We start from the raw sequence: 25610 nt of genomic DNA on the forward strand, positions 1-25610 counted from the left end.
CTTGTCACTAGCTCACAATAACCAACTTTCATATAAACTCTTACAGCCTTCATTTAACTAATTTCTTGACGTGTTTTGTTACAAAACTCATGAATAGTTGCTTTACCAGAAAATTGCTTTGCCAGATAATGGTGACTGCTTTGAATCCAAATGACAAGTATGAGAATTAAACGTATCATATCTGTAGTTTGGTGTGAATAAGAAACCAAATAGCGAACGAAAGGTTTAACAACAACCACGTTATTAATATAAACTATGCCAAAGATTATTGACATATATGATTAAAAAAATCGAAAGAAATTTTGAAAGAACGAAAAATAGTAACTTAGAATTTTGTAACTGGAGGCAAGGAAATCTAATTCAAACATACTAAAACATACCATTTAGCTCATATAGAGGGTGGATCTGTGCTCAAGGCGCTAGCTAATAATCTAGAGGTTCTCAAGTCGGAACCATGTGTGAATATTTTTTTAAATTGAGAATTTTTGGTGGTCATTAGTCGGGGATGACACATGTTTAATTGTCTTAAGGTATTTGAATATTTTGATCTTTCAATATGTGAATGATCAAATCTTCAATAATAATAATAATAATAATAAAATAATAATAATAATAATAATAGTTATTATTATTATTATTATTATTATTATTATTATTATTATTATTATTATTATTATTAGCAAAGTAATTCAATAACACGTTAATATCTTTAATTATCTTTTGATAACTACTCGAACTTAAGACGTCCTCGAATCTGAGTCGCACCCCGATTTCGCTGTGCTAAATTAAAGAAAAATAGTAATATGTTATGGTTTTACTATTACTAAAGCACTCTTTGATATTGGTCATTTTCGATGATTTTGTGTATCCCTCTCCCCTCTCCAGGTTGGGGGCACGGTATGACAAAAATTATCCCAGGCCCGAATGTCATGTACGTTGAAAATTTGATCGAAATCTGTTGGATGGTTCAAGAGTTCTATTTATTTTTATATATTAATCTCCCCTTCTCTTATCCTCTCCTATGTTCTACCGTCAAAGTGAAAATATTAAAACAAAAGTTTCTAGGCCCGAACGTCGTCTATGTTGAAAATTAGATCGAGATCGGTCAGGTGGTTCAAGAGTTGTTAAGTTTTATTCATTTTCATAGATATCTCCCCTCCCCTCCTCCTACCCTACGTTCTACCATCAAAGGGATATGATAAAAACCACCCCAGGTCCGAACCTCATCTATGTTGATAATTTGATTAAGATCAGTTCGGTGGTTTAAGCGTGATGAAGTCACCAAGACAGCATTTTTATTTTTATTTTTATTTTTTTACATAGTCCCCCCTTCCCCTCCCCTACATTGTGTCGTCAAGGCAAAAAATGAAAACATCCCAGGTCCGAACCTTATCTATATTGAATGTGTAATTGATTGGGATCCGTCGGATTGTTCAAGAGTTATTAAGTTTTATTCATTTTCATATATTTACCCGCTCCTCCTCTTCCGCAAGTTCTAATATCAAAATAAAATAACAAAAAGCTTCCCAGGTTCGAATTTCATCTATGTTCAAAGTGTGATTGAGAACGATCGGGTATTTCAAGAGTTATTCACCAACGAACATTGTCACTTTTATTTTTATATTTATAACTGTTATGTATCTTCCCCCTCCTCTCCATCCTCTACGTTATTACGTCAAAGTGAAATGGTAAAATCCATCCCTCGCGTTAATCGAGACGGGGACATATAGCCTCATTGCTGACGTCCCCATTAATCCCTCTACCCTTTAGTGTGTTTAAGTTAGTTTTTTTGTCTTCAGTTGCAAATTTCTGTTATTTTTCTTTGTTTCAAAATTCTCGCATTTCTTGTATGATAATACAAGTTAATAATCTTTGACTTGTTTTATATTAATAATCTGAGTTGTTCTTAAACCTTTGGTTTCCAATTTTGTTTTGTCTCTACACGAAACTACAGATATGACAAATTTAATTCTCATACTTTACATTTGATTTCAAAGCGGTCGCCATGAACTGCTTAAAAGCAATTTTTCCGTCACGAAACACCCAGCAGAGGGCGTACGATATCGTCTACAGCAATGAGAGGAAACTTCGCCTTGTTACGTGACGTCACATGAAGCACGTTCCGTTCAAACACCTAAGCAAAGCTATCATTTTGCTTCCGGTGTGAAAATGGCTCACTACGAAGCTTCTGTTAAAAGCAGCGTGATTGCTTTAATTGAGCATGCGGGCATGAACTATAGCGAGGCAGGCGCGAGATGTGGCGTTAACCGTGCTACAGCACGGAGGTGGTGGAGGAGATATGAGGAAACAGGATATGTAAGACGTAAAAGAGGAAGTGGGCGACAAAGAGTTTCCTCTGCCGAAGAAGACTAGAGTTTAATTGCCCAATGCCGTGAGCACCCTTTCATGTCTGCCCGACAGTTACGAGAGGACGCCAATTTCCCAGGCGATGTTACGACTATCCGTCGTAGACTCAAATCCTTTGGTTTGAGGTCATACAGGGCAGCTGTTAAGGAGCGACTAACAGAAGACCACATGGTTGACCGTCTGGCGTTTGCACAGTTAAATATTGCACGTGTGTGGGACGAGGTCGTTTTCACAGACGAGAAAATATTTTCCAGTGCAAACTTCGGGCCGAAGCATGTTTACCGCCCCCCTGGAAAAAGATATGCCTCTGAATACGTTTCCCGTTCTGGTCGAATGGGACATGTAACTGTCCACTGTTGGGCATGGATATGCAAGGATGCAAATTTCGGAGGAATCTACAGGATTCCTGGTCGCCTAAACGCCCACAAGTATGTAGAACATCTGGATGAAACGCTTCCGGAAATAAAAGCTCATGTAGGTGACGGCATATTATATTTGCAACAGGACAATAGCTCGATACATAATTCAAATGTGGTTCAGCCATGGTTGCAGAGGCAACCTGATGTCGAAATAGTTGACTGGGTTCCTCATGGAGCAGATCTGAACCCTATTGAAAATATGTGGGCCTCTGTTGCAAGAACATTGCGGGAAACCTGGTCGAACAATCCTCCACGAACATCTAATGATCTTTGGGAGCGTGTTGAAGATGCGTGGTCGATCTGTTGCACCCAACGCTATATCTCTCGCCTGGCGGATTCAATGCCACGGCGTATGGCAGCTGTAATCGAGTCCCAAGGGGACTATACACACAATTAACAAATGCTCGCCCACAACACCATCAGCCCTCTCGAGGGCTACCTAATTCGACCCACTTATTAACAAAATTTTATGAAATACATTACGCGACACCAGTGAATGTAAGTGTCTCAGTATGTTCTGCATTAATAAAGAGGCTAACGTGCGAGACTTGGTGGCCGAGTGGTATTATGCTTGCTATATTAACCAAAACCGCCTGTAACAGTGGTTCGAATATAGTGAAAAAGACCCCTACTTTTTATCACCAGGGATATTTGCAATACGCCTTCTTATATGTCCGCCTTCGTACGTCTGTTATATGACACATAATGTGGACCGCCATAAGTTTATACTTAGTAAACAATTTATAAATATATGAACAAATACCTAGGTATATTAGTGTAACAATGGAATATAGTACTTTCGTCCGACTGACGTCGCTCTACAAATGTTCATTGTATTACACCTGAGGATGAATTACATAAAGACTGGAAATTTGATATAAAAATTGATACGTAATAAGTTAAAGACAAAATATGTAATTATAATCTCATACTTGAAACTAATTTCGACTACAATTAATTCTCTACCTGCTTTCATAAATAATCCAAACCAAACATCGAGGTTTGGAATGCACAAACTAAGTGTAGCTAAGAGAAAAAAGTAACAAGAAGAGCAGAGATTCGAACCCACGACCACCAGCGTAAGAATTCCTTTTCCTAACCCTTCATCTATCAAACCATGACGTGAACATAACTTTTGTAAGCTATAAATTTGTATCCAAGAAACACCATTAAGCGTATGTGCAACTACTGCTTTGCTCTTTTTCTCTTCAAAAGCGGAACATGTTTAGGACGATTCGTTTCGTTTTCCACTACAGTTTCGAAAGATATTATTTGTGTTTGAGTGTAGGATCTTTAGTTTCCTTTAACCGACACTTCTAACAAATACAACTTATTTCACACAGCAGTTAAAAGAAAAACTCGTACTGCATTAGAAAGTATTCCTAAAAGCAGAAGCTGCATCATGCATCCTGAACAGTGATGTAAGTAACGACAGTGTGTTGAGGGAGCCCAGAGTAAAACGGGGCCCATTGAAAATTCGTAATTCCACTATTTTTCCTCGATGTCTAAAATGAGACTACTTTAGCCTTACATGAAAAAGAAGCTGTGGAGGGGACTGCAAAGTCTACTGAAAAGATTTATCACGTCCTTGCAGCAACAACTTTAAGTTTTCGAACAGTACTGAAGAACAAGATTGATTGAAATTTTAACTTAGAATGCAATAACTAAAAATCTAATCTTATATAACTCTCATTGATAGTAGTGTTCCGTATTTGTTTAGACGCCTATTCTTTTATAACTTTACCTATGGTGCATGGGGTCCTTGGTTCGATCCCAGCTCACGCCGAATGAACTTTATTATGAACAAACACCGTGTGCATGAGTGTCCTCGGGTTTCTCCCGTTTCCTCTCACTTTTTTCATTAAACAATTTCATTTATTTCTCACCATTACTCTCTCCATTACCATAGTCGGCATAATCGTGGGACGTAAAAATTAGATATTTCATTTCATTTTTCTTTTATAACTGTATATCACTTTTTCTGTGACGAGAGTAATATCTAAGCGAGTATTCAGTAAATTAAACCACTAAAACCTATATTCATTGCACAATAGTGCAGACGAAGTTTAGCCCTTTGGCAATCTTCAGCATGGACAGCAAAAAAAGTCAATACATTGATATTGAAATAGTAGTTAACGAATTCCTCTGCGAGAAAGATCACCCGTACTGTTGTGTTTCAGATGATAATTTATAATTATACTTGGTTGAAATTTCTCCATAGTTGTGGGGGCGAGATACTGAAAAAATCCCTACCAAGAGGTGAAGGTGGCATGTAAAAGTAGTCAAATACGAACGAAATTAGTGTCGAATTCATATGCAAAGATGAAAAGTGACACTGTGGATGCTGCGTAAGTCCAAAATAAGCCTTGGTTGGCTTCGAGTTGACAATGGGAGGGAGACAGGAATAAAGAATCGAAAATATCCTATATTTGTGTCGAATGGATAGTTTTCGGGATCACTGTCATAAAAGGTGATATTTCAGATGTGTATATGTCCAAGGTTGGCCATATTGAAATGGGGTCATATGGAGAACCAGTAAATACTTCAGAACAGTTCCTTTTTGGTGCGTTTCAAGACACTGAGACTGAAAAGTGATAATGCACAAATCACATTCTGAATTATCGGAGATATGACTTCTGGGGAAGTGTCGTTGCTCCAGGGAGGCATTACTAACTGATCACTCCCTAAAATCGTCACTGTTTTGCAGGGCCGTAGACAGAAATTTATTTCAGCGATCGAAAGCTTGACAGGAATTTATTTCAGCGATTGAGGGCATATTTTACTAATATGTCTATCATCCAGGGGCGGATCCAGGATGATTGTTTGGGAGGGGCGGTCGTTCGAAGTCAAATCAAGGTACGAGCGGATTGCAAAAAAAAAAAAAGAAAAAAAAGAAAAGAAAAGAAAGAAACAAATTTAGAAAAGGAGAAGTAGCTCTTCTGCAGAATTAACTTTCTTAAGAAAGTAAGGCCTATCTACTTTAGGTTTTAATTTAAGTTTATAATACAAAGATGAAATATACTTAGGATATGTTTTATTTTTAAAATACAAAGTATAAAAAGTTCCCTATTCTGGGGGATGTGATCGCCCAAACGCACTCCCCTGAATCCGCCCCTGCTATCATCATCTCTAAAATTAGATATAATTTACAAACAAAAGTAGTGATTTCGTGGGGGCAAAAGCTCTTGATTGCAAAGGCCTGCATCCTGCGTATGTCCCTGCTGCTCTGAATTGTCAAAAGCTCCTCTTCAAAGGTAAGACATATAAATAATAAAGGTGTACCATAGAATACAATATAAATAGAAAATATGTTATAATTAAGAAATAGAAAATAATTATAAAATAAAGTTGAAGGACAATTAAAAAAAACAATAAAACTTGAAAGTGAAATATACTTTTAAAACAATTTTGCATTTATGCAGGGCTACAAACAGTGAGGAGTGCCATGTAAATTTAGTAACAAATATAATATTGGAAAATTATTTCGAATTAATCTAGCTGTGACTACATTACTTCAAAATTGAACTTGTGGAATATACAGTATGAGCGTAGCTCAAATAAAATAATCAATAAGAATGGTCTTGATTGGAAGCTCGGACCATCCACGTAGGAGTAACTTACATTAACCATTCACCTAACAGACAATGACACACAGGGCTTGGCCCGACTTTATCAGATGGTTCTATCAAATGTAACTTAATTAAAACAATAGTAACAAATTTTAAAGCTTTAAAAAGTGTCCTGAAGAAGAGGAAGTTCATTTTGCACATTGTAACTAAGTTACAAGAGGTTTACGTCCTATCTGAACGGCGCATCCACCGAGTCAACTTTTGGAATATCCCCTTAAGGTAGCTTTCAACGCAGCTAAGGGAAACGTATGTCAACCAGTAATAGAATTCTCCGTAGCAGAATGGATAAAGTCATGGCTCGATAACTACAAGGTTCGTAGTTCGAAACCCGTCGCCGAAATCATATTTTTTAAAATCTTAATTCCTCAGTTCTGAAGATCTTTCTCTTCTTTCGTAATCATCTGATGCTCTAAAAAGAGTTCTCCACATTAATTCGACAACTGCCTAATTTGATCCTCGCAGTTCGAAAACTTCCCTTCTTATCTTTCACAAAATCAGAATTTTCGTCATAATACGAATGCTGTCCGATCATTTTTTTCCCCAATTCTAAATCTGTGATACAAATCATCCCTCTCCGTCTCCATACTTGAATCCCTCTCTCTCTCTTTCTCTCTCTCTCTCTCTCTCTCTCTCTCTCTCTCTCAATGCACCCTGGAATTCATATGGCTTCAGATCAAACCTTCGACTCTTGAAACCAAATGTAAGCTCTTTAGCAATGTGCTATCGTAACTCTATCGGTTTCATGTTAAAACCAGTGTCTTTGAGACTTTATTCGGGGGGGGGGGGGCGGAGGAAGATATTCTCAAGCGACATAAGATTTTCAGTTTGTATTAGTGTATTACTATACATTTGATCAAAAAATACGTATTTATGATGCTCAAGAGAGGGGGAATTACACCCTCCTGTCCTGCCCAAGTGACGCTCCTGAAACATTTGCATGCACTTACTGAAAAGAAATTAAATGAATCATTGAATAAAACTCGTTTCTGTCAGTAGATATTTTAGAGCTCTTGGCAATTTCCATAGATTTCTTAGGGAGCATCTTACTAGCTTGCACTCTTTAAAGAAAGAAAAGAATGAAACTAAAGATATTTATGAAGCTCTGCGAAGATTGTGTGACTTTCCTTTAATTTAGGTTATTAAAAATGTTTCAGAACAAACGAATGGAAAAGACTGTTTTAAAGCTATAACGTTGTAAACTTGATTCCTGTTTCTTTTTCAGCTGAATGGAAAGAGTGTACTACGTCACACACACTGCTTTAGAAAAGGAGAGGTGGAGGACGGGGAGGAGTTGGAATAAATACTAGAAGCAACTAATCGATTGATACATGTATTGCGGGAATGCATAAGGAAACTGGGCAAGAGTTTGTTATTAATTTGGACTTAGAATTTTTGTAACAAATTTTATGCCGCGGACTGTACAGAAAAGTTAGTTAGCAAGAAATTATAATTCTCCAATAAGCTTTCGGGAACCGAAACATGTTCTAAAATTTCAAGTTGGGAAGGAAAAATTTACATAGTGTTTATCATTTTCTCTCTCTCTCTCTCTCGTCTTCCTCTCTCTCTCTCTCTCCCTCTGTGTATGTGTGTGTGAGTGTGTTTGTGCGTTTGTGTAAAGTGCAGGGAAAACACACCGATTTCGTAGAGTACAAATATCACGCTCTATTATTTAAAACTTAAATTTATTAAAAGTGATCAAAATTTAATGATTCATAAAAAAAGTTATCTATTTATCCGAACAACGTTGTTTAGCCGTAAAATTAAATGGCAATAAATATTTCCAATTGAGCTGGTACACCTTACTATGCTATTAATATTATATGTTTTGTCTTCATTTTCTTTGAGCTGAAGAAAAACCGACAGAAGACGTATGAGTATATTATAGGATAGATTCACCCCACGGTATATGTTCACTGATGTAGATGTACACTTCAATATGGTATTAATATTATATCTTTTGTCTTCATTTTCTTTGAGTTTAAGGAAAACTGACAGGGGGTAAGAATATCCTAGGATAGATTTACCCCCCGGTATATGTTCACTGATGTAGATGTATTAATACACTTCAATATGGAATTAATATTATATCTTTTGTCTTCATTTTCTTTGAGTTTAAGGAAAACCGACAGGGAGGTAAGAATATCCTAGGATAGATTTACCCCCCGGTATATGTTCACTGATGTAGATGTACACTTCAATATGGTATTAATATTATATCTTTTGTCTTCATTTTCAATGAGTTTAAGGAAAACCGACAGGGGGGTAAGAATATCCTAGGATAGATTTACCTCCCGGTATATGTTCAGTGATATAGATGTACACTTCAACATGGTATTAATATTATATCTTTTGTCTTCATTTTCTTTGAGTTAAAGGAAAACAGACAGGGGGTAAGAATATTCTAGGATAGATTTACCCCCCGGTATATGTTCACTGATGTAGATGTACACTTCAATATGGTATTAATATTATATCTTTTGTCTTCATTTTCTTTGAGTTTAAGGAAAACCGACAGGGGGGTAAGAATATCCTAGGATAGATTTACCCCCCGGTATATGTTCACTGATGTAGATGTACACTTCAATATGGTATTAATATTATATCTTTTGTCTTCATTTTCTTTGAGTTTAAGGAAAACCGGCAGGGGGTAAGAATATCCTAGGATAGATTTACCCCCGGTATATGTTCACTGATGTAGATGTACACTTCAATATGGTATTAATATTATATCTTTTGTCTTCATTTTCTTTGAGTTTAAGGAAAACCGACAGGGGGTAAGAATATCCTAGGATAGATTTACCCCCCGGTATATGTTCACTGATGTAGATGTATTTTGGTCTAGGAATTAATTCGTGCGGTTGGTACGCACACATTGAAGCTGTAGTACAAACACAAAATACATAAATACCTTAAGAAAAATATTGTCCATCGCTAGCCACCACTTTCGCCCATCTGTCAGGCAATGTACGGATTCCGTGGCGAAAGAAGTCCTCATCCTTGGAAGTGATCCAGTCAGAGACCCATGTTTCGATATCTTCTGAAGAAGTAAACCGCTGTCCAATCAAATCGTTGTTCATGCAATCGAACAAGTAGTAGTTCAAAGGAGCAACTTCTGGTGAATACGGCGGGTGGGGTAAAACTTCCCATCCGACATTTTCTAAATAGGTTTTGACGGGTTTTGCGACATGTGGGCAAGCGTTATCATGTTGAACAATAAGTTTATCATGTCTGTTCTCCCATTCTGGTCGTGTTCTGGCGAGAGCTTGCTTCAAACGCATTAATTGTTGTCGATAACGTTCTCCATTCATAGTTTCACCCGGTTACAGCAGCTCATAGTACACCACACCTTTCATATCCCAATATATGCACAGCATAACCTTTGCACAGTGAATATCTCGTTTTGGTTGTGATGGACCTGGTTCACCTGGTTTCACCCAGGCCTTTTTTCGTTTAGGGTTCTCGTAATGGATCCACTTCTCATCACACGTAATAATTCGATGCAGAAACCCCTTTCTGCTCTGTCGTTGAAGCAGCAATTCGCAAATGGTTTTTCGTCTTTCAACGTCTCTGTCTTTCAATTCATGTGGAACACAATGTGACATCTTTTGAATCATTCCCATGGCTTTCAAGCGTTTGGAGACTATTGTTTGATCAACGCCTAATGCTGCTGCAAGTTGTTCCTGCGTTTGACACGAATCCTGCTCGAGCAATGCTGTCAATTCTTCGTCTTGAAATTTTTTTGGCTGTCCAGCTCGCTCTTGGTCTGCCAAGCCGAAACCACCACTTCTAAACCGTGCAAACCACTTCTGACACGTTCGCTCAGCTAGAGCATGGTCACCATACACTTCCACCAAAATACGATGACTTTCAGTCGCACTTTTCTGCATGTTAAAGTAATGCAGCAGGACACCTGCAAAAACACTTTATCAGGCACAAATTGCGCCATGTTCACTTAACTACAAACTGGTGTTGTTGACGCTTTAATCCAGTGCCCTATACTACGAACGATACGCGATGACAGGGGTTTGCAACACATGTGTGGATACAGGGAACTGTGGGACGCTCCGTTCGTTGCGCCATCTCTTGTCCACCCGCACGAATTAATTCCTAGACCAAATACACTTCAATATGGTATTAATATTATATCTTTTGTCTTCATTTTCTTTGAGTTTAAGGAAAACCGACCGGGGGGTTAGAATATCCTAGAATAGATTTACCTCCCGGTATATGTTCAGTGATATAGATGTACACTTCAACATGGTATTAATATTATATCTTTTGTCTTCATTTTCTTTGAGTTTAAGGAAAACCGACAGAAAGTAAGAATATCCTAGGATAGATTTACCCCCCGGTATATGTTCACTGTTGTAGATGTACACTTCAATATGGTACTAATATTATATCTTTTGTCTTCATTTTCTTTGAGTTTAAGGAAAACCGACAGTGGGGTAAGAATATCCTAAAATAGATTTACCCACCGGTATATGTTCACTGTTGTAGATGTACACTTCAATATGGTATTAATATTATATCTTTTGTCATCATTTTCTTTGAGTTTAAGGAAAACCGACAGGGGGGTAAGAATATCCTAGGATAGATTTACCCCCGGTATATGTTCACTGATGCAGATGTACACTTCAATATGGTATTAATATTATATTTTTTGTCTTCATTTTCTTTGAGTTTAAGGAAAACCGACAGGGGGGTAAAAATATCCTAGGATAGATTTACCCCCCGGTATATGTTCACTGATGTAGATGTACACTTCAATATGGTATTAATGTTATATCTTTTGTCTTCATTTTCTTTGAGTTTAAGGAAAACCGACAGGGGGGTAAGAATATCCTAGGTTAGATTTACCCCCCGGTATATGTTCACTGATGTAGATGTACACTTCAATATGGTATTAATATTATATCTTTTGTCTTCATTTTCTTTGAGTTTAAGGAAAACCGACAGGGGGTAAGAATATCGTAGGATAGATTTACCCCCCGGTATATGTTCACTGATGTAGATGTACACTTCAATATGGTATTAATATTATATCTTTTGTCTTCATTTTCTTTGAGTTTAAGGAAAACCGACAGGTTGGTAAGAATATCCTAGGATAGATTTACCCCCCGGTATTTTTTCATTGATGTAGATGTACATTTCAATATGCTATTAATATTATATCTTTTGTCTTAATTTTTTTGAGTTTAAGGAAAACCGACAGGGGGGTAAGAATATCCTAGGATAGATTTACCTCCCGGTATATGTTCACTGATGTAGATGTACACTTCAATATGGTATTAATATTATATCTTTTGTCTTCATTTTCTTTGAGTTTAAGGAAAACCGGCAGGGGGGTAAGAATATCCTAGGATAGATTTACCCCCCGGTATATGTTCACTGATGTAGATGTACACTTCAATATGGTATTAATATTATATCTTTTGTTTTCATTTTCTTTGAGTTTAAGGAAAACCGACAGGGGGTAAGAATATCCTAGGATAGATTTACCCCCCGGTATATGTTCACTGATGTAGATGTATTTGGTCTAGGAATTAATTCGTGCGGTTGGTACGCACACATTGAAGCTGTAGTACAAACACAAAATACATAAATACCTTAAGAAAAATATTGTCCATCGCTAGCCACCACTTTCGCCCATCTGTCAGGCAATGTACGGATTCCGTGGCGAAAGAAGTCCTCATCCTTGGAAGTGATCCAGTCAGAGACCCATGTTTCGATATCTTCTGAAGAAGTAAACCGCTGTCCAATCAAATCGTTGTTCATGCAATCGAACAAGTAGTAGTTCGAAGGAGCAACGTCTGGTGAATACGGCGGGTGGGGTAAAACTTCCCATCCGACATTTTCTAAATAGGTTTTGACCGGTTTTGCGACATGTGGGCAGGCATTATCATGTTGAACAATAAGTTTATCATGTCTGTTCTCCCATTCTGGTCGTGTTCTGGCCAGAGCTTGCTTCAAACGCATTAATTGTTGTCGATAACGTTCTCCATTCATAGTTTCACCCGGTTGCAGCAGCTCATAGTACACCACACCTTTCATATCCCAATATATGCACAGCATAACCTTTGCACAGTGAATATCTCGTTTTGGTTGTGGTGGACCTGGTTCACCTGGTTTCCCCCAGGCCTTTTTTCGTTTAGGGTTCTCGTAATGGATCCACTTCTCATCACCCGTAATAATTCGATGCAGAAACCCCTTTCTGCTCTGTCGTTGAAGCAGCAATTCGCAAATGGTTTTTCGTCTTTCAACGTCTCTGTCTTTCAATTCATGTGGAACCCAATGTGACATCTTTTGAATCATTCCCATGGCTTTCAAGCGTTTGGAGACTGTTGTTTGATCAACGCCTAATGCTGCTGCAAGTTGTTCCTGCGTTTGACACGAATCCTGCTCGAGCAATGCTGTCAATTCTTCGTCTTGAAATTTTTTTGGCTGTCCAGCTCGCTCTTGGTCTGCCAAGCCGAAATCACCACTTCTAAACCGTGCAAACCACTTCTGACACGTTCGCTCAGCTAGAGCATGGTCACCATACACTTCCACCAAAATACGATGACTTTCAGTCGCACTTTTCTGCATGTTAAAGTAATGCAGCAGGACACCTGCAAAAACACTTTATCAGGCACAATTTGCGCCATGTTCACTTAACTACAAACTGGTGTTGTTGACGCTTTAATCCAGTGCCCTATACTACGAACGATACGCGATGACAGGGGTTTGCAACACATGTGTGGATACAGGGAACTGTGGGACGCTCCGTTCGTTGCGCCATCTCTTGTCCACCCGCACGAATTAATTCCTAGACCAAATACACTTCAATATGGTATTAATATTATATCTTTTGTCTTCATTTTATTTGAGTTTAAGGAAAACCGACAGGGGGGTAAGAATATCCTAGAATAGATTTACCTCCCGGTATATGTTCAGTGATATAGATGTACACTTCAACATGGTATTAATATTATATCTTTTGTCTTCATTTTCTTTGAGTTTAAGGAAAACCGACAGGGGGGTAAGAATATCCTAGGATAGATTTACCCCCGGTATTTGTTCACTGATGTAGATGTACACTTCAATATGGTATTAATATTATGTCTTTTGTCTTCATTTTCTTTGAGTTTAAGGAAAACCGACAAAGGGGTAAGAATATCCTAGGATAGATTTACCCCCCGTTATATGTTCACTGATGTAGATGTACACTTCAATATGGTATTAATATTATATCTTTTGTCTTCATTTTCTTTGAATTTAAAGAAAACCGACAGGGGGGTAAAAATATCCTAGGATAGATTTACCCCCCGGTATATGTTCACTGATGTAGATGTACACTTCAACATGGTATTAATATTATATCTTTTGTCTTCATTTTCTTTGAGTTTAAGGAAAACCGACAGGGGGGTAAGAATATCCTAGGATAGATTTACCCCCGGTATATGTTCACTGATGTAGGTGTACACTTCAATATGGTATTAATATTATATCTTTTGTCTTCATTTTCTTTGAGTTTAAGGAAAAAGGACAGGGGGGTAAGAATATCCTAGGATAGATTTACCCCCCGGTATATGTTCACTGTTGTAGATGTACACTTCAATATGGTATTAATATTATATCTTTTGTCTTCATTTTCTTTGAGTTTAAGGAAAACCGACAGGGGGGTAAGAATATCCTAAAATAGATTTACCCCGCGGTATATGTTCACTGATGTAGATGTACACTTCAATATGGTATTAATATTATATCTTTTGTCATCATTTTCTTTGAGTTTAAGGAAAACCGACAGGGGGGTAAGAATATCCTAGGATAGATTTACCCCCGGTATATGTTCACTGATGTAGATGTACACTTCAATATGGTATTAATATTATATCTTTTGTCTTCATTTTCTTTGAGTTTAAGGAAAACCGACAGGGGGGTAAGAATATCCTAGGATAGATTTACCCCCCGGTATATGTTCACTGATGTAGATGTACACTTCAATATGGTATTAATGTTATATCTTTTGTCTTCATTTTCTTTGAGTTTAAGGAAAACCGGCAGGGGGGTAAGAATATCCTAGGATAGATTTACCCCCCGGTATATGTTCACTGATGTAGATGTACACTTCAATATGGTATTAATATTATATCTTTTGTTTTCATTTTCTTTGAGTTTAAGGAAAACCGACAGGGGGTAAGAATATCCTAGGATAGATTTACCCCCCGGTATATGTTCACTGATGTAGATGTATTTGGTCTAGGAATTAATTCGTGCGGTTGGTACGCACACATTGAAGCTGTAGTACAAACACAAAATACATAAATACCTTAAGAAAAATATTGTCCATCGCTAGCCACCACTTTCGCCCATCTGTCAGGCAATGTACGGATTCCGTGGCGAAAGAAGTCCTCATCCTTGGAAGTGATCCAGTCAGAGACCCATGTTTCGATATCTTCTGAAGAAGTAAACCGCTGTCCAATCAAATCGTTGTTCATGCAATCGAACAAGTAGTAGTTCGAAGGAGCAACGTCTGGTGAATACGGCGGGTGGGGTAAAACTTCCCATCCGACATTTTCTAAATAGGTTTTGACCGGTTTTGCGACATGTGGGCAGGCATTATCATGTTGAACAATAAGTTTATCATGTCTGTTCTCCCATTCTGGTCGTGTTCTGGCCAGAGCTTGCTTCAAACGCATTAATTGTTGTCGATAACGTTCTCCATTCATAGTTTCACCCGGTTGCAGCAGCTCATAGTACACCACACCTTTCATATCCCAATATATGCACAGCATAACCTTTGCACAGTGAATATCTCGTTTTGGTTGTGGTGGACCTGGTTCACCTGGTTTCCCCCAGGCCTTTTTTCGTTTAGGGTTCTCGTAATGGATCCACTTCTCATCACCCGTAATAATTCGATGCAGAAACCCCTTTCTGCTCTGTCGTTGAAGCAGCAATTCGCAAATGGTTTTTCGTCTTTCAACGTCTCTGTCTTTCAATTCATGTGGAACCCAATGTGACATCTTTTGAATCATTCCCATGGCTTTCAAGCGTTTGGAGACTGTTGTTTGATCAACGCCTAATGCTGCTGCAAGTTGTTCCTGCGTTTGACACGAATCCTGCTCGAGCAATGCTGTCAATTCTTCGTCTTGAAATTTTTTTGGCTGTCCAGCTCGCTCTTGGTCTGCCAAGCCGAAATCACCACTTCTAAACCGTGCAAACCACTTCTGACACGTTCGCTCAGCTAGAGCATGGTCACCATACACTTCCACCAAAATACGATGACTTTCAGTCGCACTTTTCTGCATGTTAAAGTAATGCAGCAGGACACCTGCAAAAACACTTTATCAGGCACAATTTGCGCCATGTTCACTTAACTACAAACTGGTGTTGTTGACGCTTTAATCCAGTGCCCTATACTACGAACGATACGCGATGACAGGGGTTTGCAACACATGTGTGGATACAGGGAACTGTGGGACGCTCCGTTCGTTGCGCCATCTCTTGTCCACCCGCACGAATTAATTCCTAGACCAAATACACTTCAATATGGTATTAATATTATATCTTTTGTCTTCATTTTCTTTGAGTTTAAGGAAAACCGACAGGGGGGTAAGAATATCCTAGAATAGATTTACCTCCCGGTATATGTTCAGTGATATAGATGTACACTTCAACATGTTATTAATATTATATCTTTTGTCTTCATTTTCTTTGAGTTTAAGGAAAACCGACAGGGGGGTAAGAATATCCTAGGATAGATTTACCCCCGGTATTTGTTCACTGATGTAGATGTACACTTCAATATGGTATTAATATTATGTCTTTTGTCTTCATTTTCTTTCAGTTTAAGGAAAACCGACAGGGGGGTAAGAATATCCTAGGATAGATTTACTCCCCGTTATATGTTCACTGATGTAGATGTACACTTCAATATGGTATTAATATTATATCTTTCTTCTTCATTTTCTTTGAATTTAAAGAAAACCGACAAGGGGGTAAGAATATCCTAGGATAGATTTACCCCCCGGTATATGTTCACTAATGTAGATGTACACTTCAACATGGTATTAATATTATATCTTTTGTCTTCATTTTCTTTGAGTTTAAGGAAAACCGACAGGGGGGTAAGAATATCCTAGGATAGATTTACCCCCGGTATATGTTCACTGATGTAGGTGTACACTTCAATATGGTATTAATATTATATCTTTTGTCTTCATTTTCTTTGAGTTTAAGGAAAAAGGACAGGGGGGTAAGAATATCCTAGGATAGATTTACCCCCCGGTATATGTTCACTGTTGTAGATGTACAGTTCAATATGGTGTTAATATTATATCTTTTGTCTTCATTTTCTTTGAGTTTAAGGAAAACCGACAGGGGGGTAAGAATATCCTAAAATAGATTTACCCCCCGGTATATGTTCACTGATGTAGATGTACACTTCAATATGGTATTAATATTATATCTTTTGTCATCATTTTCTTTGAGTTTAAGGAAAACCGACAGGGGGGTAAGAATATCCTAGGATAGATTTACCCCCGGTATATGTTCACTGATGTTGATGTACACTTCAATATGGTATTAATATTATATCTTTTGTCTTCATTTTCTTTGAGTTTAAGGAAAACCGACAGGGGGGTAAGAATATCCTAGGATAGATTTACCCCCCGGTATATGTTCACTGATGTAGATGTACACTTCAATATGGTATTAATGTTATATCTTTTGTCTTCATTTTCTTTGAGTTTAAGGAAAACCGACAGGGGGGTAAGAATATCCTAGGATAGATTTACCCCCCGGTATATGTTCACTGATGTAGATGTACACTTCAATATGGTATTAATATTATATCTTTTGTCTTCATTTTCTTTGAGTTTAAGGAAAACCGACAGGGGGTAAGAATATCCTAGGATAGATTTACCCCCCGTATATGTTCACTGATGTAGATGTACACTTCAATATGGTATTAATATTATATCTTTTGTCTTCATTTTCTTTGAGTTTAAGGAAAACCGACAGGTTGGTAAGAATATCCTAGGATAGATTTACCCCCCGGTATTTTTTCATTGATGTAGATGTACATTTCAATATGCTAATAATATTATATCTTTTGTCTTAATTTTTTTGAGTTTAAGGAAAACCGACAGGGGGGTAAGAATATCCTAGGATAGATTTACCCCCCGGTATATGTTCACTGATGTAGATGTACACTTCAATATGGTAGTAATATTATATCTTTTGTCTTCATTTTCTTTGAGTTTAAGGAAAACCGACAGGGGGTAAGAATATCCTAGGATAGATTTATCCCCCGGTATATGTTCACTGATGTAGATGTATTTGGTCTAGGAATTAATTCGTGCGGTTGGTACGCACACATTGAAGCTGTAGTACAAACACAAAATACATAAATACCTTAAGAAAAATATTGTCCATCGCTAGCCACCACTTTCGCCCATCTGTCAGGCAATGTACGGATTCCGTGGCGAAAGAAGTCCTCATCCTTGGAAGTGATCCAGTCAGAGACCCATGTTTCGATATCTTCTGAAGAAGTAAACCGCTGTCCAATCAAATCGTTGTTCATGCAATCGAACAAGTAGTAGTTCGAAGGAGCAACGTCTGGTGAATACGGCGGGTGAGGTAAAACTTCCCATCCGACATTTTCTAAATAGGTTTTGACCGGTTTTGCGACATGTGGGCAAGCGTTATCATGTTGAACAATAAGTTTATCATGTCTGTTCTCCCATTCTGGTCGTGTTCTGGCCAGAGCTTGCTTCAAACGCATTAATTGTTGTCGATAACGTTCTCCATTCATAGTTTCACCCGGTTGCAGCAGCTCATAGTACACCACACCTTTCATATCCCAATATATGCACAGCATAACCTTTGCACAGTGAATATCTCGTTTTGGTTGTGATGGACCTGGTTCACCTGGTTTCACCCAGGCCTTTTTTCGTTTAGGGTTCTCGTAATGGATCCACTTCTCATCACACGTAATAATTCGATGCAGAAACCCCTTTCTGCTCTGTCGTTGAAGCAGCAATTCGCAAATAGTTTTTCGTCTTTCAACGTCTCTGTCTTTCAATTCATGTGGAACACAATGTGACATCTTTTGAATCATTCCCATGGCTTTCAAGCGTTTGGAGACTGTTGTTTGATCAACGCCTAATGCTGCTGCAAGTTGTTCCTGCGTTTGACACGAATCCTGCTCGAGCAATGCTGTCAATTCTTCGTCTTGAAATTTTTTTGGCTGTCCAGCTCGCTCTTGGTCTGCCAAGCCGAAATCACCACTTCTAAACCGTGCAAACCACTTCTGACACGTTCGCTCAGCTAGAGCATGGTCACCATACACTTCCACCAAAATACGATGACTTTCAGTCGCACTTTTCTGCATGTTAAAGTAATGCAGCAGGACACCTGCAAAAACACTTTATCAGGCACAAATTGCGCCATGTTCACTTAACTACAAACTGGTGTTGTTGACGCTTTAATCCAGTGCCCTATACTACGAACGATACGCGATGACAGGGGTTTGCAACACATGGGTGGATACAGGGAACTGTGGGACGCTCCGTTCGTTGCGCCATCTCTTGTTCACCCGCACGAATTAATTCCTAGACCAAATACACTTCAATATGGTATTAATATTATATCTTTTGTCTTCATTTTCTTTGAGTTTAAGGAAAACCGACAGGGGGGTAAGAATATCCTAGAATAGATTTACCTCCCGGTATATGTTCAGTGATATAGATGTACACTTCAACATGGTATTAATATTATATCTTTTGTTTTCATTTTCTTTGAGTTTAAGGAAAACCGACAGGGGGGTAAGAATATCCTAGGATAGATTTACCCCCGGTATTTGTTCACTGATGTAGATGTACACTTCAATATGGTATTAATATTATGTCTTTTGTCTTCATTTTCTTTGAGTTTAAGGAAAACCGACAGGAGGGTAAGAATATCCTAGGATAGATTTACCCCCCGTTATATGTTCACTGATGTAGATGTACACTTCAATATGGTATTAATATTATATCTTTTGTCTTCATTTTCTTTGAATTTAAGGAAAACCGACAGGGGGGTAAGAATATCCTACAATAGATTTACCCCCCGGTATATGTTCACTGATGTAGATGTACACTTCAATATGGTATTAATATTATATCTTTTGTTTTCATTTTCTTTGAGTTTAAGGAAAACCGACAAGGGGGTAAGAATATCCTAGGATAGATTTACCCCCGGTATATGTTCACTGATGTAGGTGTACAATTCAACATGGTATTAATATTATATCTTTTGTCTTCGTTTTCTTTGAGTTTAAGGAAAAAGGACAGGGGGGTAAGAATATCCTAGGGTAGATTTACCCCCCGGTATATGTTCACTGTTGTAGATGTAAACTTCAATATGGTATTAATATTATATCTTTTGTTTTCATTTTCTTTGAGTTTAAGGAAAACCGACAGGGGGGTAAGAATATCCTACAATAGATTTACCCCCCGGTATATGTTCACTGATGTAGATGTACACTTCAATATGGTATTAATATTATATCTTTTGTCATCATTTTCTTTGAGTTTAAGGAAAACCGACAGGGGGGTAAGAATATCCTAGGATAGATTTACTCCCGGTATATGTTCACTGATGTAGATGTACACTTCAATATGGTATTAATATTATATCTTTTGTCTTCATTTTCTTTGAGTTTAAGGAAAACCGACAGGGGGGTAAGAATATCCTAGAATAGATTTACCCCCCGGTATATGTTCACTGATGTAGATGTACACTTCAATATGGTATTAATGTTATATCTTTTGTCTTCATTTTCTTTGAGTTTAAGGAAAACCGACAGGAGGGTAAGAATATCCTAGGATAGATTTACCCCCGGTATTTGTTCACTGATGTAGATGTACACATCAATATGGTATTAATATTATGTCTTTTGTCTTCATTTTCTTTGAGTTTAAGGAAAACGGACAGGGGGTAAGAATATCCTAAAATAGATTTACCCCCCGGTATATGTTCACTGTTGTAGATGTACACTTCAATATGGTATTAATATTATATCTTTTGTCTTCATTTTCTTTGAATTTAAAGAAAACCGACAAGGGGGTAAGAATATCCTAGGATAGATTTACCCCCCGGTATATGTTCACTGATGTAGATGTACACTTCAACATGGTATTAATATTATATCTTTTGTCTTCATTTTCTTTCAGTTTAAGGAAAACCGACTGGGGGGTAAGAATATCCTAGGATAGATTTACCCCCGGTATATGTTCACTGATGTAGATGTACACTTCAATATGGTATTAATATTATATCTTTTGTCTTCATTTTCTTTGAGTTTAAGGAAAACCGACAGGGGCGTAAGAATATCCTAGAATAGATTTACCCCCCGGTATATGTTCACTGATGTAGATGTACACTTCAATATGGTATTAATGTTATATCTTTTGTCTTCATTTTCTTTGAGTTTAAGGAAAACCGAGAGGGGGTAAGAATATCCTAGGATAGATTTACCCCCCGGTATATGTTCACTGATGTAGATGTATTAATACACTTCAATATGGTATTAATATTATATCTTTTGTCTTCATTTTCTTTGAGTTTAAGGAAAACCGACAGGAGGGTAACAATATCCTAGAATAGATTTACCTCCCGGTATATGTTCAGTGATATAGATGTACACTTCAACATGGAATTAATATTATATCTTTTGTCTTCATTTTCTTTGAGTTTAAGGAACACCGACAGGGGGGTAAGAATATCCTAGGATAGATTTACCCCCGGTATTTGTTCACTGATGTAGATGTACACATCAATATGGTATTAATATTATGTCTTTTGTCTTCATTTTCTTTGAGTTTAAGGAAAACCGACAGGGGGGTAAGAATATCCTAGGATAGATTTACCCCCCGTTATATGTTCACTGATGTAGATGTACACTTCAATATGGTATTAATATTATATCTTTTGTCTTCATTTTCTTTGAGTTTAAGGAAAACGGACAGGGGGTAAGAATATCCTAAAATAGATTTACCCCCCGGTATATGTTCACTGTTGTAGATGTACACTTCAATATGGTATTAATATTATATCTTTTGTCATCATTTTCTTTGAGTTTAAGGAAAACCGGCAGGGGGGTAAGAATATCCTAGGATAGATTTACCCCCGGTATATGTTCACTGATGCAGATGTACACTTCAATATGGTATTAATATTATATCTTTTGTCTTCATTTTCTTTGAGTTTAAGGAAAACCGACAGGGGGGTAAAAATATCCTAGGATAGATTTACCCCCCGGTATATGTTCACTGATGTAGATGTACACTTCAATATGGTATTAATATTATATCTTTTGTCTTCATTTTCTTTGAGTTTAAGGAAAACCGACAGGTTGGTAAGAATATCCTAGGATAGATTTACCCCCCGGTATTTTTTCATTGATGTAGATGTACATTTCAATATGCTATTAATATTATATCTTTTGTCTTAATTTTTTTGAGTTTAAGGAAAACCGACAGGGGGGTAAGAATATCCTAGGATAGATTTACCCCCCGGTATATGTTCACTGATGTAGATGTACACTTCAATATGGTATTAATATTATATCTTTTGTCTTCATTTTCTTTGAGTTTAAGGAAAACCGACAGGGGGTAAGAATATCCTAGGATAGATTTACCCCCCGGTATATGTTCACTGATGTAGATGTATTTGGTCTAGGAATTAATTCGTGCGGTTGGTACGCACACATTGAAGCTTAGTACAAACACATAATACATAAATACCTTAAGAAAAATATTGTCCCTCGCTAGCCACCACTTTCGCCCATCTGTCAGGCAATGTACGGATTCCGTGGCGAAAGAAGTCCTCATCCTTGGAAGTGATCCAGTCAGAGACCCATGTTTCCATATCTTCTGAAGAAGTAAACCGCTGTCCAATCAAATCGTTGTTCATGCAATCGAACAAGTAGTAGTCCGAAGGAGCAACGTCTGGTGAATACGGCGGGTGAGGTAAAACTTCCCATCCGACATTTTCTAAATAGGTTTTGACCGGTTTTGCGACATGTGGGCAGGCGTTATCATGTTGAACAATAAGTTTATCATGTCTGTTCTCCCATTCTGGTCGTGTTCTGGCCAGAGCTTGCTTCAAACGCATTAATTGTTGTCGATAACGTTCTCCATTCATAGTTTCACCCGGTTGCAGCAGCTCATAGTACACCACACCTTTCATATCCCAATATATGCACAGCATAACCTTTGCACAGTGAATATCTCGTTTTGGTTGTTATGGACCTGGTTCACCTGGTTTCACCCAGGCCTTTTTTCGTTTAGGGTTCTCGTAATGGATCCACTTCTCATCACCCGTAATAATTCGATGCAGAAACCCCTTTCTGCTCTGTCGTTGAAGCAGCAATTCGCAAATGGTTTTTCGTCTTTCAACGTCTCTGTCTTTCAATTCATGTGGAACACAATGTGACATCTTTTGAATCATTCCCATGGCTTTCAAGCGTTTGGAGACTGTTGTTTGATCAACGCCTAATGCTGCTGCAAGTTGTTCCTGCGTTTGACACGAATCCTGCTCGAGCAATGCTGTCAATTCTTCGTCTTGAAATTTTTTTGGCTGTCCAGCTTGCTCTTGGTCTGCCAAGCCGAAATCACCACTTCTAAACCGTGCAAACCACTTCTGACACGTTCGCTCAGCTAGAGCATGGTCACCATACACTTCCACCAAAATACGATGACTTTCAGTCGCACTTTTCTGCATGTTAAAGTAATGCAGCAGGACACCTGCAAAAACACTTTATCAGGCACAAATTGCGCCATGTTCACTTAACTACAAACTGGTGTTGTTGACGCTTTAATCCAGTGCCCTATACTACGAACGATACGCGATGACAGGGGTTTGCAACACATGTGTGGATACAGGGAACTGTGGGACGCTCCGTTCGTTGCGCCATCTCTTGTCCACCCGCACGAATTAATTCCTAGACCAAATACACTTCAATATGGTATTAATATTATATCTTTTGTCTTCATTTTCTTTGAGTTTAAGGAAAACCGACAGGGGGGTAAGAATATCCTAGAATAGATTTACCTCCCGGTATATGTTCAGTGATATAGATGTACACTTCAACATGTTATTAATATTATATCTTTTGTCTTCATTTTCTTTGAGTTTAAGGAAAACCGACAGGGGGGTAAGAATATCCTAGGATAGATTTACCCCCGGTATTTGTTCACTGATGTAGATGTACACTTCAATATGGTATTAATATTATGTCTTTTGTCTTCATTTTCTTTGAGTTTAAGGAAAACCGACAGGGGGGTAAGAATATCCTAGGATAGATTTACCCCCCGTTATATGTTCACTGATGTAGATGTACACTTCAATATGGTATTAATATTATATCTTTTGTCTTCATTTTCTTTGAATTTAAAAAAAACCGACAGGGGGGTAAGAATATCCTAGGATAGATTTACCCCCCGGTATATGTTCACTGATGTAGATGTACACTTCAACATGGTATTAATATTATATCTTTTGTCTTCATTTTCTTTGAGATTAAGGAAAACCGACAAGGGGGTAAGAATATCCTAGGATAGATTTACCCCCGGTATATGTTCACTGATGTAGGTGTACACTTCAATATGGTATTAATATTATATCTTGTGTCTTCATTTTCTTTGAGTTTAAGGAAAAAGGACAGGGGGGTAAGAATATCCTAGGATAGATTTACCCCCGGTATATGTTCACTGTTGTAGATGTATACTTCAATATGGTATTAATATTATATCTTTTGTCTTCATTTTCTTTGAGTTTAAGGAAAACCGACAGGGGGGTAAGAATATCCTAGGATAGATTTACCCCCCGGTATATGTTCACTGATGTAGATGTACACTTCAATATGGTATTAATATTACATCTTTTGTCATTATTTTCTTTGAGTTTAAGGAAAACCGACAGGGGGTAAGAATATCCTAGGATAGATTTACCCCCGGTATATGTTCACTGATGTAGATGTACACTTCAATATGGTATTAATATTATATCTTTTGTCTTCATTTTCTTTGAGTTTAAGGAAAACCGACAGGGGGGTAAGAATATCCTACAATAGATTTACCCGCCGGTATATGTTCACTGATGTAGATGTACACTTCAATATGGTATTAATATTATATCTTTTGTTATCATTTTCTTTGAGTTTAAGGAAAACCGACAAGGGGTAAGAATATCCTAGGATAGATTTACCCCCGGTATATGTTCACTGATGTAGATGTACACTTCAATATGGTATTAATATTATATCTTTTGTCTTCATTTTCTTTGAGTTTAAAGAAAACCGACAGGGGGTATATCTACCCAAAGATAGATTTACCCCCAGGTATATGTTCACTGATGTAGATGTACACTTCAAAATCTTATTAATGTTATATCTTTTGTCTTCATTTTCTTTGAGTTTAAGGAAAACCGACAGGGGTGTAAGAATATCCTAGGATAGATTTACCCCCCGGTATATGTTCACTGTTGTAGATGTACACTTCAATATGGTATTAATATTATATCTTTTGTCTTCATTTTCTTTGAGTTTAAGGAAAACCGACAGGGGGTAAGAATATCCTAGGATAGATTTACCCCCCGGTATATGTTCACTGATGTAGATGTACACTTCAATATGGTATTAATATTATATCTTTTGTCTTCATTTTCTTTGAGTTTAAGGAAAACCGACAGGTTGGTAAGAATATCCTAGGATAGATTTACCCCCCGGTATTTTTTCATTGATGTAGATGTATATTTCAATATGCTATTAATATTATATCTTTTGTCTTAATTTTTTGAGTTTAAGGAAAACCGACAGGGGGGGGGTAAGAATATCCTAGGATAGATTTACCCCCCGGTATATGTTCACTGATGTAGATGTACACTTCAAGATGGTATTAATATTATATCTTTTGTCTTCATTTTCTTTGAATTTAAAAAAAACCGACAGGGGGGTAAGAATATCCTAGGATAGATTTACCCCCCGGTATATGTTCACTGATGTAGATGTACACTTCAATATGGTATTAATATTATATCTTTTGTCTTCATTTTCTTTGAGTTTAAGGAAAACCGACAGGTTGGTAAGAATATCCTAGGATAGATTTACCCCCCGGTATTTTTTCATTGATGTAGATGTATATTTCAATATGCTATTAATATTATA

This window comes from Thermobia domestica, chromosome 15 (assembly GCF_964235325.1).
Source record: "Thermobia domestica chromosome 15, izTheDome1.hap1.1, whole genome shotgun sequence".
Lineage (NCBI taxonomy): Eukaryota > Metazoa > Arthropoda > Insecta > Zygentoma > Lepismatidae > Thermobia > Thermobia domestica.